Source organism: Lissotriton vulgaris, chromosome 8, assembly GCF_964263255.1.
Source record: "Lissotriton vulgaris chromosome 8, aLisVul1.2, whole genome shotgun sequence".
In the NCBI taxonomy this organism is placed as follows: Eukaryota; Metazoa; Chordata; class Amphibia; order Caudata; family Salamandridae; genus Lissotriton; species Lissotriton vulgaris.
The window spans coordinates 761,847,104-761,862,651 of NC_141696.1; positions in this window are offsets into that span (position 1 = coordinate 761,847,104).

The window sequence follows — 15,548 nt, forward strand, 5'->3', positions numbered from 1 at the left end:
TGGGTACAGATCTGCATATGTGATTCCCAGTCAGAGCTATATATAACAATGTCATCAAGGTATGCTGACGAATACTCTTGATGTTCGAGCAATATCCGGTTCATGAGCCTTTGAAATGTGGCAGGTGCACCATGTAACCCGAAGGGTACTACGGTAAATTCGTACAGACCTGTAGGTGTCGAAAAGGCCGTTTTCTCTTGGTCTTCAGGTTTAAGGGGCACCTGCCAATAACCTTTTGTCAGGTCAAGGGTCGTGATAAACTGAGAGTCTCCTAGTTTTTCGATCAGTTCATCGGCTCTGGGGATTGGATATGAGTCGCATTTGGATATGGAATTGACCGCCCTAAAGTCGATGCAAAACCGGACAGAACTGTCCGGTTTTGAGACTAGAACGATTGGTGATGACCATTCACTCTGGGACGGCTTCATAACACCTAGGGCCAACATGTTTTTTACCTCCTGAGCTATTGCTTCTCTTCTAGCTGCAGGGATACAATAGGGTTTTTGTTTGACAACCTTTCCTGGTTTGGTCTGGATGGAATGCTGTGCAAGGGTAGTAAGACCCGGCAAGTCAGAAAAAAGGGGTTCAAAGGTTTTCAGAGTTTCCTGGAAAATATTTGCTTGTTCCTTTGTCAATTCGGGGTAAACTACAAACTGCAGTAGAGTGGTTTCTGGGTTGGGTGATGCCTTTGCTGTTATATGTACATCTTTTGGGGGAGGTCCTAACCACTTTTTGAGTAGGTTTATGTGGTATAGCTGTTGCTTTTTTGGGGTGACCTGTATCCTACAGGAGGTCCATCCCACCTTTTCCACAACTTTGTAGGGTCCCTGCCAACTTGATTTAGCTTTTGCTATGGCGGAGGGCAAGAGGACTAATACCCAATCTCCCACATTTAAGTGTATCCATTTCTTTCCCTTGTTGTATATTACTTGCTGTTGGACCTGGGCTTTTTCTAGGTTAGAGTCAGCAAAGTCTCTTAATTTCTGTAACTTATTACGGAGACTTTGTGTGTAGTCCAGAAAGGATTTGGTCTCTTCTTCCTTTTCTTGTTCCCACACTTCCTTCGTGAGCTCTAAAAGGCTACGAAGTTCCCTCCCGTAGAGAAGTTTGAAGGGTGAACAACTTAGGCTGGCTTGGGTTTGGCAACTAACTATGTACAAGGGCCAAGGAAAGTAATATGTCCCATTCCTTACCTTCTACTGTTAGCAGTTTCTTTAGTGTCATTTTTAGGGTGGCATTATAGCGCTCACAAAGGCTGTTCGTCTGTGGGTGGTACACAGAGGTTTTAATATGGGAGATGTCCAATGATTTACAAATCTAGGACATTAATTTAGAAACAAAAGGAGTCCCTTGATCTGTAACTATTTCCCTGGGAAACTCCACCCGGGGAAAATAGTTAAAGTAACTTTTCCGAGATGTTCAGAGTTGTGGGGGTTCGCAAGGGAAATGCCTCCGGATATCGTGTGGCATAATCCACTACGACCAAGGCAAATAAGTGCCCTTTTTTTGTTCTTGGGAGGGTTCCAATTAGATCCATTCCTATTCTTTCAAATGGTGTACCCACAACAGGAAGAGGTTACAGGGGAACGGCTGGTGGTTTATAGGGATTCTTTCTTTGACACACCTCACGTTCTTGACAGAACTGGGTGACGTGTGAAAAGATCCCAGGCCAATAAAAGTGCTGTAGTAACATTTGAATGGTTTTCTGGTTCCTCCTGTGTCCTGCTAGCAAGTGTGAATGAGCAAAGAAAAGGACTTGGTCCCTAAAGGCTTGGGGTACCACCAGCTGAGGAGTGTCCCCCTGTTTCCAACCCTAAACAAGAGTTCGGTTTTTATCATGAATAGGGGAAAAGTAGGGGTGGCTTGAGGGTTTGTTTGTTGTGCATGATACCGGCATACTGGAGACTCGGATCCTTTTTCTGTGTGTATCTGAAACTTTTATCTGACAACTAGGGAGCCTGAGTTAAAAGTGTTGGGGTTATCGATGTTGGGGACTTCATAGTGTGCACTTTATCCTGTAACATAAGTAAAAAAGAGGGATTGTCTTGTCCTATAATCATTTGTTTGGGGAGAGTTGGTACCACCCCTAGTCTAGCTTCTAAAGGCTGCCCATTTGGGAGGGTGACTGAAACCAGCATTACAGGGTACACCTTGACATCCCCATGTACGCACCTAATAGGTACGGTCTCTTTGGTTGTCAGGGAAAAAGAAGTTATAAAGGAATCGAGAACTACAGATTGTCGACACCCCGAGTCTAGTAGGGCTTTTATCCTTACTCCCTTTATATGTGCACTTACATGAAAGCTGGGTCCTAATTCAGCAGTATACAGAATGGAACAAGGTATGCAACCAATATCCATTGGTTCCTCCTGAGATTTCTTCCATGGACAGTTTCGTGTGATGTGCCTCCAATCGCGACACTCAAAACACTGAGGATTCCTAAGGTGTGGTGGCTCCAAGCGAAACTGTTTTGGCTTTACATGTTCCGGTGTGGACTTCAGGGGTTTCTTTTCTGGTTTTCCCTGATGATAGGGCTGACGAATGGACTTCTCTGTGTCCCACGGTAAGGCTCGAGGCTGGGCCCTATAAAATGTAGTGGCCATTTCTACCACTTGCTCGGGACTCAAGTGCTTGTGTTGTTTAAGCCATCTTTGTATAGGGAAGGGGAGGGCCTCAATAAACTGTTCTAGGTATATCATTGCCATGATTTTGTCCTTAGAGTGGGTCTGTGGTCTTAGCCACTTGTCCACGGCCGCTTTGAGCTTAAAATATAAAGTTTTAGGACTATCATAGGTTGAGCCTCGTTCTTTCCGAAAAAGGACCCTGTAGGCTTCTGCATACATTCCCATGTGATATAGGATTATCTCTTTTATTTCATTGTATGGGGTATGTCCATTGGGGTTGGCCACCTGATATGAGGATTGGGCTTTGTCTGTGAGGAGGGGAGTTAGAAAGAAAGGCCACTTAGCTTCGGGCCAACCCGAAGCTCGGGCAGCCCTTTCAAAATTCAGCAGAAGGGCATCTAGGTCTTCTCCAGCACTATACTTTTGTAAGGACACATTAGGCCCATTCCCTGCTGTTATCTGAAGCTGCATGGTTAATTCTAGGTGATCATCGGCTACTTTCAGCATTTGCTCTGCTTGATTGGCTAGAATGTCTTTTAACAGTTCCCGGTGTACTTGGGCGGAATTCATTTGTTTTTCCACCGCCCATTCAAAGTTTTCCTGGCCGTGGATTAATTGTTGAATCAAATCTTCCATAGTGAGGCGGACTATAAAACCCAATTCTGACACCACTTGTGGCGCGGTGGAGAAGCAGACCAGGACAACAAGTAAGTTATAAGGTAAGGAATTTTTTTATTTTATTTCAAAATTAGGGACTTCTGGGAGTTGTAGTTCTGAATTCCACCTTTGGGTTACTTCTTGTTGGTTCTGCTTGAGGGATTCTGGCGAATGGTCTTCTTCACTCGACCAAAGACAGGTGCGCCCAAAAGAAAAGAAAGAAATAGCAAGGTGGTTTTCCTTCTGGTTTTGACGCTAGGAGCAGGGGGAAGTGCAAAGGAGTAACACCAACTATCCTTCACCAGTGTATTCACATCAAAACGCAAAGCGAGGTTAAACAACACTGGCCGGGTCAGTGCAGTCACTCTCGGGCACCCCCTCACTTTGGACCATCAGTCATGCACCCCCAGACCTGCCCGAAATGCCCCCGTACCTTGTACAGCCACGACCCCCCAGGGCCGTGGCCGACTTCCTCGAGCTGCTAGATAGGGTCTGGCTGTCCGTCTTTTCCTCCGCTGGCACTCTCCATCTCCGGGGACACTCAGCTGGTCGTCACCGGCTCCTCTCCTTCCAGGCAAAGTCCAAAATGGTTCCAAGGAAGAATTGAAAAGGTCTCCACCCGCTGCTGTTCCCACGCTGTATCTGCAACCTCTGAGGGTCCAGTCGAGAATGAGCTTTCCCTGGCGTCCTCTGTCTTAAGCCCCTGCAGGTCAGATGATCCTGTCACGTGACCCGGAAGCCTTATGGGCTTAAAGGTGCAGTGTTCTCCGGTGGCTGTCTACAAATATAGAAGGGGACAGGGAGATAGGTAAGGGGGAAAACGTTCCCGTTTCGGGGCTACCTTGTAGGAGGTTTCATGCTCCTCCTCACACAGACCTGTTGTTTTTTTCACAAAAAATACCAATAATTATAACCAAATGTATATTTCATAAATTCACGCATTGCAATTGCTGAATAAAAGTGATAGGCATCACATTTTTTAATAAAGCCTTGTTAAAAAATGTTTACATATCTTTGAGTCTTTCATTTTATCATTTTTCAAGCCAAAAATGCAGCCATAATAATAACCACAAGGCGTCTCCACACTCCACCTGAAAAGCATAGAACTCCAGCTGGGAGTGATGTACAAACATATGGTAAGCTCTCCTGGATTCAAAGATTTTTTGACACAGAAGACTTACTGTTTTTTTATGTCGCTGGTGGGCTGCTGCACTCCCACCAGCCCTCCACAACATTAAGAAAATGCTTAGTGGTGGCCCGTCCCTTCTAAGGGCATCACCAGGATCCAAAATATTATTAGCAAAAAGCGCCTGCAGGTTATTATGGGGTGCTCCATGCCAGAGCAGTGATTAATAAATGAGGGTCTCCTGCAGCTCATTTCTTACTGTCATTTTTTATTTTTCTGTATTTTTGGGGGCACCTTGGTGCCCACCGAGGGTACCCACATGTAAATAATTATTGGGAGCCACGGAGGGAGCCCCAAGGTCCCTGCCAACTCTCCTGCTACCAATTGTGGCAAGAGTCTCACCTGGGGACCCCACATGTCTTTAATTGTTGAAGGCGGCAGTGGGATACTCAAGGCCCCCACGGTCCCTGCAAGCTCCACTCCAAAAATTGCTGTACCATTCAGTAATTAAAAGTGAGAACCTCCTCGGAAAAGGAAGAAGAAAAGAAAGAGGTCGTGCTGATTAGAAAGTTTCCAACGCACCAACAGAAAAAAGTATCACGACGCGCCATTCGGTTAAATTAAATAAATGAGCAGAAGATTGCTCCACCATCATGGTCAGTGAACCCGGTATGCCGTTAACTTCCCACCCAAATGTATTGCTAGTCAATATCACACGAACCGACAAAAAACAACTTACGAGCATTCGCACGCATTCGCGCTTCCGTGGATTCTGAAGTTTTCAACATGCTAGCTACAATGATCCTAAGCATGTTGAAAACTTCAGAATCCACGGAAGTGCGAATGCGTGCGAATGCTCGTAAGTTGTTTCTGTTGGTGCGTTGGAAACTTTCTAATCAGCATGACCTCTTTCTTTTCTTCTTCCTTTTCCGAGGAGTTGCTTGTGAGATTATGACATAGAGCTTGGAACAGCTGTTTATTATTGAGGGTGACTAATTTGGTCCTGTTTGATTTCCATTTACAGATCCCTGACGAAGGGTCATGGTTTTGTTTGACCCGAAATGCATTGGGTGTTATCATTAAGTGGATTATTGTACTAAACACAGTGCGACATAAGAAGATGATTATGTTGGCAAGCAAGACAATATAATGTTGCTGAGATGAAGTGATTTAAAATACTGATGAACTGAATAAATATTCATGATCTTCAAAGAGAAAATGTTGTTTTCGTTGTGAATTTGGCGCCCAGTCTAGAGGCTAGTGATTCTAACCTCAACACTTGATTGTATTTCTTTCTGTACTCATAATTAAACATACAAGGGGGGAATGGAAAGATTCTCAACCTTCACTATCTTCAGTCCAGTCTACAAACCTCCCATAAAATACAACAACCTGAGCTCAGGATTACAGTAATTTGACTTTGTGTGAGGCGGACACATAAGACTTGCCCTAACTTGTGCAAAGTCCCTTTCTGCCACCTTTGCGGTTCCTCCATCTCGTTTAGGATCAAGGAATATGCTGCGTTTCTGAGGGCTCTGCCATTAGAAAGCCCCAGCTGGTGGCCCATTCTCTGGAGAACCACTTGCTTTTCAGCATCACAACCTCTCCCCGGTATGGCAGGATAACTGGTGGCCAACCGAAATGGGCCCCCTGCCAGAACCGGTTGCCAAGGTCAGAAACCTTGGGGTCATGTTTGACACCAAATTAACATTCCACCATCATGTCAATACAGTGATTTCTTCCTCCTTCTTCATTCTCAGAAAAATCAAAAAACTCCTCCCTTACCTACCCACTGCGGCAGGAAAAACTCTCATAACTACGTTAATATTTTTCAAATTGGACTATTGCAATGCCCTCTTGCTGAATGCTCAGGGGCAGGTCTTAGACAAATTACAATCTGTCCAAAATGCGGCGGCCAGAGTACTACTCTCCATTCCTAAGCAACATTCTGTCTCTGCCACTATACGTCAACTCCATTGGCTGCGAGTCAGAAGCTGCATAAAATGTAAAACCCTTTGCTTTGCGTACAAGGCTATCCACAATCCCGGACCACTATTCATCAGAAAGGCTTTCTTGATTTACACCCCCATCAGGGCTCTTCGCTCTGCATCAACTTATCTTCTCTCAGTCCCCCGCACCAGAACTGTCTCTTGGGGAGACAGATGCTTTCTAGTGGCCACTGCGAGGCTTTGGAACACTCACCAATAAGACCAGTCCCACACTTTAAATTTTTCGTAAACAACTGAAAACTTGGCTCTCTGACCAATGATCTTCTTCAGTATGTTCCATGTCATCTTGATAATCCTATGCGCCGAGACACCTTCGGGTATTTGTGCGCAACACAAATCCAATAAACATAAACATAAACAAGCTCATACCCTTCTTGTTCATCGGCCGCAGTGCAAGGTAAGGCATTTGTGAAAAGGAAAAAAGCTCAAATGTCCACGGCATGCAAAGAGAAAACTCTCTGCACTACAAGGGTATTTTTTGTAATCTTTCTGCAGCTTACACCTGATGTAGAGGAGTATTTCTGAAAAACAGAAAAATGTGAAACGCACAGCCATGACCAGCAATGTATTTTCTCTGAGTGATTTAACTATGTCATTGGGAACAGTTTCAGCAAAAAAGCCAGCACACTGCAATGGCAGAGATTGCAAAGTATGGCGGGCAGTTCGCCATACTCTAAATGAGATCTAAAGCCTTCTCAATCCATGGTGTCCTCGTAGAATTTTCAATTGATTATTTTCACAGCAGGCTGTGAAACGTATGTTTCTTTTAACAACTGTAGTGCTTCATTCCAGGCTAGAAGCAAGCAAGGAAAGAAAACATTATCAATGCTTGTAGCCCATAAAGAACATTTAAGCTCAATACTCACAGAGCACTATGTAGTCTGATATTGCAGTTAGTCATATTAGTAGAAATGTTGCATAACAGGGTATTTTTATAGCTCGATGCGGTGTAATAAACAATATTAGGCACTAACGTCAGGATATACTAAAGTTTTGCGCTGACTAAGCCAAGCAAAGCCACTTTGTGTACCTTTGTGTGATTTGGAAAATACAACGCAAGGCAGCGCATGGTGCTGCCGTGCATGACCTGGCCTTGGGAAGGTGGTCCATGGGTGGTGCATGGGCCTTCCCATGCATCCACCCACTGATTTTGATGCATTCCTAGATTTACTATAGCTAGTTACCTGGTAAATTTGTTAAAATGCTATGCCTTCCCCAGTGAGGGGTAACAAAGAGAAATATGTTTATTTCTCCTTTTTACTTCCTCTTTCTATGCCTCCTGCATTCTGCAGCACATATGCAAGGATGAATAGGCCTCTAAGGATAGGTTTGTGCTGGAAGGCACACCTTCCTGCACAAAGACAATTCTGCCCATAACGCTGGCACAATGGTGCCAGGGTGCCTGAGTTGGCGCATAGCAGCCTTAAATGCTCGGGCGCATGAAAAGAGTTGAAGAGTGCCATATCTTACTAGATATGGTGATGTTCAGCTCTCTCCCGTTCACACGACGCAGCATAGCTACTTGGCCTGCTGCACTATTTTGCATGACAGTATATCTGGCCCTACGTTTTGAATAAACACTTCCGAACAAGCCAGAGAAAATGTTATTTGTAGTTCCTAACAAACTTAGGGGCACATGTACAAGACCCTATTGCCACAGGAACGTAACTTCTAAGTGCGTTCATATGGCGATAGGGGCTTTGCCTTATTTACAAGGCGATGTTAAGCCACTTAACGTGGCTTAAGGCTACTTTGTATATAAGGCACCCTTTCGCTCTAAACTTAGCATGAAAGGGTGGGCAATGGGTGTTGCAGTAGGAGTTTTGCCACAATAGCAAAACGAGGAGGAATGCTTTTTTTCCCCTTGTTTTGCTGTTTGTGTGTGTGCTGCATTGTGCAGCACACATACAAACAGCAAAATGCCAGATTATTGTTTATTCGCAGGAAGGTGTCCCTTCCTTCACAAAAACAATCATTCCTTCAACGCAGGCACCCCTGCACTATGGTGCAAGGTTGCCTGCGTGGGCGTTAGGCAGCTTAATTTAGCGCCAGTGTAAGGGAAAACCCAGGGAAGTGCCTTGTCTATGAAAAAATGGCTCCTCCCTGTGTTTTCAAAATGGCGGAGCATGAATTTAGCATTTTGTGTTTAACGCCATGCTCCGCCATTCCCTTGAAAATATGCCCCTTTCTCCAATGTTCTTTATCCAATGTGCACATTTTTCGAATAATTTCTTCAAACAACCCTTGCGAAATAAACAACATGTCAACCTGTAAATTGTCCTATTAATGGCACAGGCCCAACGTGCTTTAAAAATGCACTATTCAGTTCCATTTTCTAAAAGCAATTCGGTGCGCCATGCCTCCCACAATTATTTTGACTTGGATTGCTTATATATGTGTAGCGTGTACATTCCTTCCACCCACTGCCCTGAACAATGCAAGTAACTACTGCCGAAGACCACACTTTTTTTTAGAAAATAAACAAAAAGGAGAAATGAACACCTAAGGCTGAGAGATTAATCAAGGCACCCAGGGAACGTATGTTTGGTACAGAATGATTTACTGCATGCATAGAAGGAACAGGAAAAACCTATACTTGTAGATTGGGCCACGCTGCTCTAGTGACTACCTCAGATGAAAAATATACAGTTGCTAAAAACCGGGCTGGCAGCAAAAGTAAAACAGGGCTTTATTTAAAGAAATATAATTCCTAATTTCCACACGTCTAGCGATATATGAAATGAAATTCAGAGTCTAACAAAATGTCGATAGAAACCACTGAAGTAGTACCATCATTGTCCACTTTGTCTACCCATTCTGTCCATAACATTTAACTTCCCAAGTAACTTGATAAAAACGATTTTGTATAGAAGTCAGAGCATTTGCGAATCGAAGAAATTATGCTACAGTACATTTTGGACACATTCCCAGACTTCCGTTCCTGTTTAACCGCTTCGCTGCTGATGACGAGCTGAGCTCGTCATCAGCTATGACGCTCGTATGCGGATGATGAGCTGAGCTCGTCATGTAACGCAGCTTTTTGAAAATAGCCGCACACAGCGGGAAACGCCGCTGCAGCGATGCGGTAAATTGCTTCCCTCACTGTCAGAAAAACTGCCCCCAGTTTGAAGGAACTAAAGAAGTTCCAAAACCATTGTTAGACACTTGAGGGCCAAGTTACAGAGTTCATGCAATGCTGCAGCTAGGTAAAGTTCCTGTGCTGTGCTGGGTGAACATTAAAGAGCAGAACTGCACCATTTCTTCATAGGAGTGGACCATTTATGCTCTCTTGCTGAGCTGCTCACTTTTCTCTGCCATGCACCAATGCAGGCACCCTTGCGCCATAGTGCAAGTGTGTCTACGTTGTACTCAGTATAGGTTTTGTGCAGAAAGGGGTCACTTCCTCCACAAAACCTATGTTTTAAGGAATTTTCCTCTTTGAATGTGTGATGCAGAGTGCAGCACACATGAAAGAGTAAAAACCAAGAAGAAATAAACATTTCCTTTCCCAATACCCCTGCATCAGGGAAGTTCAGGATGTTGGCACAAATCCCTGTCTATAATTCTCTGTAGATAGGGATTTGCATCAAAACCCATCACTGGTTGCATGGGAATGTACATGTTGTATCCATGGGGCATCTCCTTGATGCAAAGCAACGCAAGGCAGTGCACTGTACTGTGTTACATACCTTTGGGTTACAAACCAACGAAAACCGTGATTTGCATTGGTGTCTAAATCCCAACAGAAGACTATGAATCAGGTTGTGTTAAAAATGTAAAGCAAGCTCAACATAAATTCCTCGTAAATCTACACCTTGGTAAGGGATGCTGTCTCAAGAGTGACACAAACTGATGGGATCTAAAGGACATCAGTTCAAATTCTGGAAAGACAAACTCATCATTCCTCAATCAATAAACTGTATATCATTACATTTGGTAGTATCATCATCTAGATGTCTTTTGGTTGTCTCCAGGTGCCGCAATTGCAACCCACAGCTTTCCCTTAGCAACCCCGGGTGCTGCCCTTGCAACCCATGGCCTGGAGATGCAAGATATTTTTGTGAGATCATGGCTTGAGCACAGAAAGATGGCCACATCTTAATAGGCCTCATGGCTTCGGCATTGTTCCAGAGGCAGAGAGTCCTGCCTGGAGGACTGCATAGTTTAAAAAAATTGGTGGGCTGAGGCTGAGCAACTGAGGGGGAAGTGGATCATTTTAAACCCCACGCCATGTGTAGCTGCAGGGCTAGCCTGAGCACACAACCCCGTAGATGGCATACACCTATAATGCACAGCCTTTTGCCGTGCAAAACGTAGGGTTCGCCACAGTGTATGGCCTGCAGCCATGGCCTGTGCCAAACCATCCATGAGGGTGCAAAGCACTGTTGCTTGACAGACCCCATGGTCTTGTAGTGCCACAAGGTTGTGCTGTGGTAGTACCGTAGTACCACCGGAATGTGGAAAAAATATCTTTTTATTTGACCCCCAAAGAGTTTCCCTCTAGTATACCCCCACAAAGGCCAGTGGGTTAGGGTACCCCAACTGTGCTCCTTTATTACTTATTTTTATTTGTTTTTGATGACATAGCAACCAAATCCCCAAGTCATAAAATGTCAGTCGCAACTTTCTTGTCATGCTGCAGCCAGACAATCATGTTTTAAGCTTGCAGCACCACAGTACTCCACTAGTGTACCGCTGTAGTGCTACGTCACTAGATATCTATAGATTTTGAAACTTAATTTCTCAAAAAACTACTGAACAGATTTACATCCAATCATAAAAAGCAAACTTTCTGGATCAAGATCTATTTGGTGTATATTCAGCCCTGTCTAAAGTTCCTACTGGAACTCAGCCTCCACTTGACAGATCACCCTGGAACTTTTCAGGAAGGAGTTGATGTGGAGGAACATTGTTGGGGAGTTTTTGTGGGGATTCGTCAAAAGGTGTCAATATAGTTAGCAAATCACAATAACTATTTCCTATGGATACCTAGTCCTAACTATAACTACACAGCATATATACATATATATCTGTATTCTAAACACCTGACTTGTTCTCCACTTCTGGCTACCAAAACACCTGATGCACACTGGCATTCAAGGGATGCCCAATATTTCACTAAAATAAATGCTCCTACAGGAATTAACACTGGAACTCCAAAGGGGGTATATTACAGAAATGTTTATTAAGGTAAAATAAATATAATTCAGTAAAGCGTTTCAGGCATAGACTTGCTCACACACAAAGGATACAAATACAAAAATACTTTCTTTTGTTTTATACTCAGTTGTAAACATTGAGTTGGGTCATAACATTGCAATTCAAAAGTTTTTTTAAAGAAATAAAATAAACACATATTAAGAACAGATAAGCGCATATGTTCCTAGGAAAAAACTTGAATCCACAAACCTTGAGTATAGTAGTCTGCACTATAAACAATGGATCACCTTAAATGAACATATTTAAAGACCAGAGGATCTCTCTAGCATACCTAATTATAAAAAAAGAAATTTCCACATTGCACAAATTAAGTCATTAATATTTTTCAGCAATCATTCTATGCATTTTGTCATTCTACTTTTAAAGTAAATCTACAATTAAATACAAACTTATCATGCCCTAGTGCCATAAACAATGTGACAAAGGAGAGTAAACAAAAAGGTTATTTGTTCGTAAAATGAATATTATTAAACAAACTTCTTTGATTTTTGTGATAATATTGAAATGTAACATCATAGGTAGCTAGACACAGTCCTCTAATTATCCTGTCGTATTGTCCTCTTCAAAATTTTAATACACAAGCAATCCCCATGAGGAAACAAAAATCTTCATCAAAGAAAGTTCTCACAACAAATTGTCTCTTGGGATTGTTTTCTGGAAAGGAAGGTGCTCATTCCTGCACAAAAACAATCCTGCTTTTTTATGAAGGCCCCCTAGCAGCATGGCGCAATGGTGCCTGTATTGATGCTAAGCAGCCTCAACTGAGCCAACGCAGGTAGAGAGCTGAAGAGTCTAAGAAGATGTGAAGATGTTGAGCTCTCTCCCTTTCATGCAACACAGTGCAGCAACTTTGACTGATGCCCTATGTTTTGTGAACCTATCGTAAATATTCCCCTTAAGAAGTAAATAAATAATCTTAAGCATGACAGTATGACATCCATCCGCTCTGTTCACGTGCTCTGAGAAGGTTTCTTATGCTATGGCTCTCTAGAATAAAAGACCATTCCCTAAAGACAATCTTGAGTTGTGGAAAAAGCTTGTCTCACTTTTATATTGAGTTCAAGTGTTTGAATCAGGTTCCAATCTCCCTCCTACTATTACTACAAGATCGGTGTTCTCTTGAGAAATTTAAGATCATTTAGCAAAACCTTACCTGGGCCTAGCTTATAGATTAGTTAGGCTAGTGTGCCATTTCTCAGTGCATGTGTGGGTTCACCTGAAGAGATGCTATGAGCTGTATGGAAGATTTCGGCTCAAGTGCCTCAAAATAGCTCTGAGCCGTTGATGGAAGCAAGAGCAGGGCTTAATGTAGGTGAGGTGTCACCATTTAGAGTGAGCTAAGGGGTGAATAAAAATGAGGGGTGATAGTACTGGGAAGTCAGAATGAGAAATAACCAGCAAAATGTTCCAGGTGTAGCAAGCAGCACCTTGAAATTGCACCCTGCACCTATGACCCCTGAGGAGGGAGCTTCTGCTACACCTCCTCCCTCGCGTCAGTGGTTGTATACATTTTTAGTCTTTTTGTGAAGTGTGCAGCAAGTCGCGCTTCAGTAGAGAAAGAGTGGAGTGAGGGCCTCTTACAAACACTTTATTTAACATATCTGGATCAGAAGTGACCAGTATTTCTATAGTCATTATGAAATCCAGGTCTGGCAGCATTCATTATGTGTAGAATAAAGGGCTAGTGCAAGAGATGCAGCGTCAAAGCACTTCAAATCTATCTCGACAATAAAAACATAAATGTGCACCTTACACACATCTATAAAAATGACCCCGAAACTGAGCAAAGTTGATAAACCAGCACAGTAAAAAGCATGTTTGTTTAGGTAGAAACAGTAGGATTTATCAATTAGTGGATTTAACATGTTTAAGTAACCAATTACCTTATCTTCATTAACAGAGATGTCATCAAATTTGGTAGCTTAGTATTGCTATTGACTTCATTGCAGAGTGATGTAACAAAATCGATACTGGGGCAATTCCTAAGCTAAATGTGTTAGATGCTTGAAATGTTCAGTATAAGTGCTTAATATGATAAAGAACAGTTGCATTTAAGACAATTTTATTTTAATGATTTTTGGAATTAATTTACTTGTTGCTACTTTTTTGAAATAGTTGCAGTAGGCCATACTTGAAGTTGATCATTTGTGTGCAATCATTACTGACAACATTATAAAATGCTTGTATATGATATGTGAGTTTTATTTCATTATGCTTAAACTTAATTACGAATGTGTTATACTAAAATATTACATTCTGAATTTAAACACATTGAGATGTCTTTTCTCATTAGGCTGCATTATTTCATCACTTGTGCAATGGACTTTGATACATTTTTTCAAATGTTGCTTTATTTGTTCTTGGTTTTTGCAACATTGTTTTTGACAACAAATAACTTTTCTTTTCAACCCTTTGTGTGGGAATGGCAGGAAAATGACCTCTCCCCTATATCTGTGGAAAGTAGCAGGTATGCACGCTCTTTACCAACTAACCTTTGAGGGTGGAAGAACAGCCGTTTCTCATGAAATGTGTGAGAAAATATGCCAGAGTAACAATTTGTAACTGGAAAGATAAAAGGATGATCACACGACGATCAGACCATTGATGTCTTGATGATATATATGAACTATATAGCTACATTGTTTAGGAGAAGGAGTATGCTTTTTGCAGTGCAAACACTTTTGATGCCCCCTCTTGAGGAGTGCTTACATCTAAGATCAGGCTGCGCCTTGTCACTTCTCTTTGCCTTCAAGCAGCCTGCCCTACTCTCTCTGTTATGCCCCTTTGCTTATTGCCATTGCTGATGAGCTTGCCTTTCGGATGATTTGGAGCAGTTTGGTGAGAAATCAGATTTGAACTTTTCTGAGTTATGCTCCATTACCCCTTGCCCATTCCCATGGACTTTCCCCCAGTGGACTTTAACTTGAACCCCTTGCCCATGCTAAGAAAAACTTTAAGAACCAATTTCTTGTTTTGTTGGTGACACTACGGTAATTGTTTTGTTTACTAAAACCATGCACAAATTGATTATTTTATTTAGGCATAGATTATTTCAACTAAATGTGTGGTTTTATATTTCTAACTGTCAGATTCATTACTGAGCTTCCTAAAATGTTACTCATATGCATTGATTTTGGATCTTTAATACAATAATCTAATTCTCTAAACTTGTCTCAGTCTTATTGTGTCTAATGTTCTTTTACCGAAACTGTGCTAACTTCTAAATGTATAACAGAAAAAGTCATAGATTATTTTCACAACATTAGGTTCTTTTGTTCTTGTTCTGTGTAGCCTCAGCAGAGCTTTAGGTTTGCATGATTCTGGTCAGACTAAACTTCTTTACAAGGTTCAGTCCTCTAATTGCAATACTTTATTTCTATTGCATGGTTTTGAGAGTGATTTACCTGAATCTGATTGCCAATTTGTGAGTTGGCTACCAATTAATGGTCCTCATTGGGTAGCTGACAGTTGGATATCCTGATTCCTCACCCCTCACTACAACAAAGAAAGGTGTATCCGAGGACCAGCACCTCTGAGGTGAACTGTTGAACCTAAGTAGAAATTCTACCCGTATGAGCCCAGTAGGTGTGTTAAGGTTATGTTTGTAAGTGTAATGGGCTTCCGCTGCAACTGAGCATTAAGGATTTTGAACAAAAATTTGCTGTCAATGATGAATTGAAGTGATTTTGCACAAAGATCATGTTTTATTTGGACCTATTGGTTATGAGTAAGGATTAATTTATTTATTTATTATGTTTGGACAGTGTCATGCATCACCTTGGTTATTTAAGTGTGGTTAATTGTTGGATGTCTATTTCTGCACGGCCAAGACTATGCCTTGTTTATGTTTGAGCAGGTAGTCTTTCTGCAGAAAAACCTAGTTGGTGGTAAGTAATTTGACCACTGAGAAAA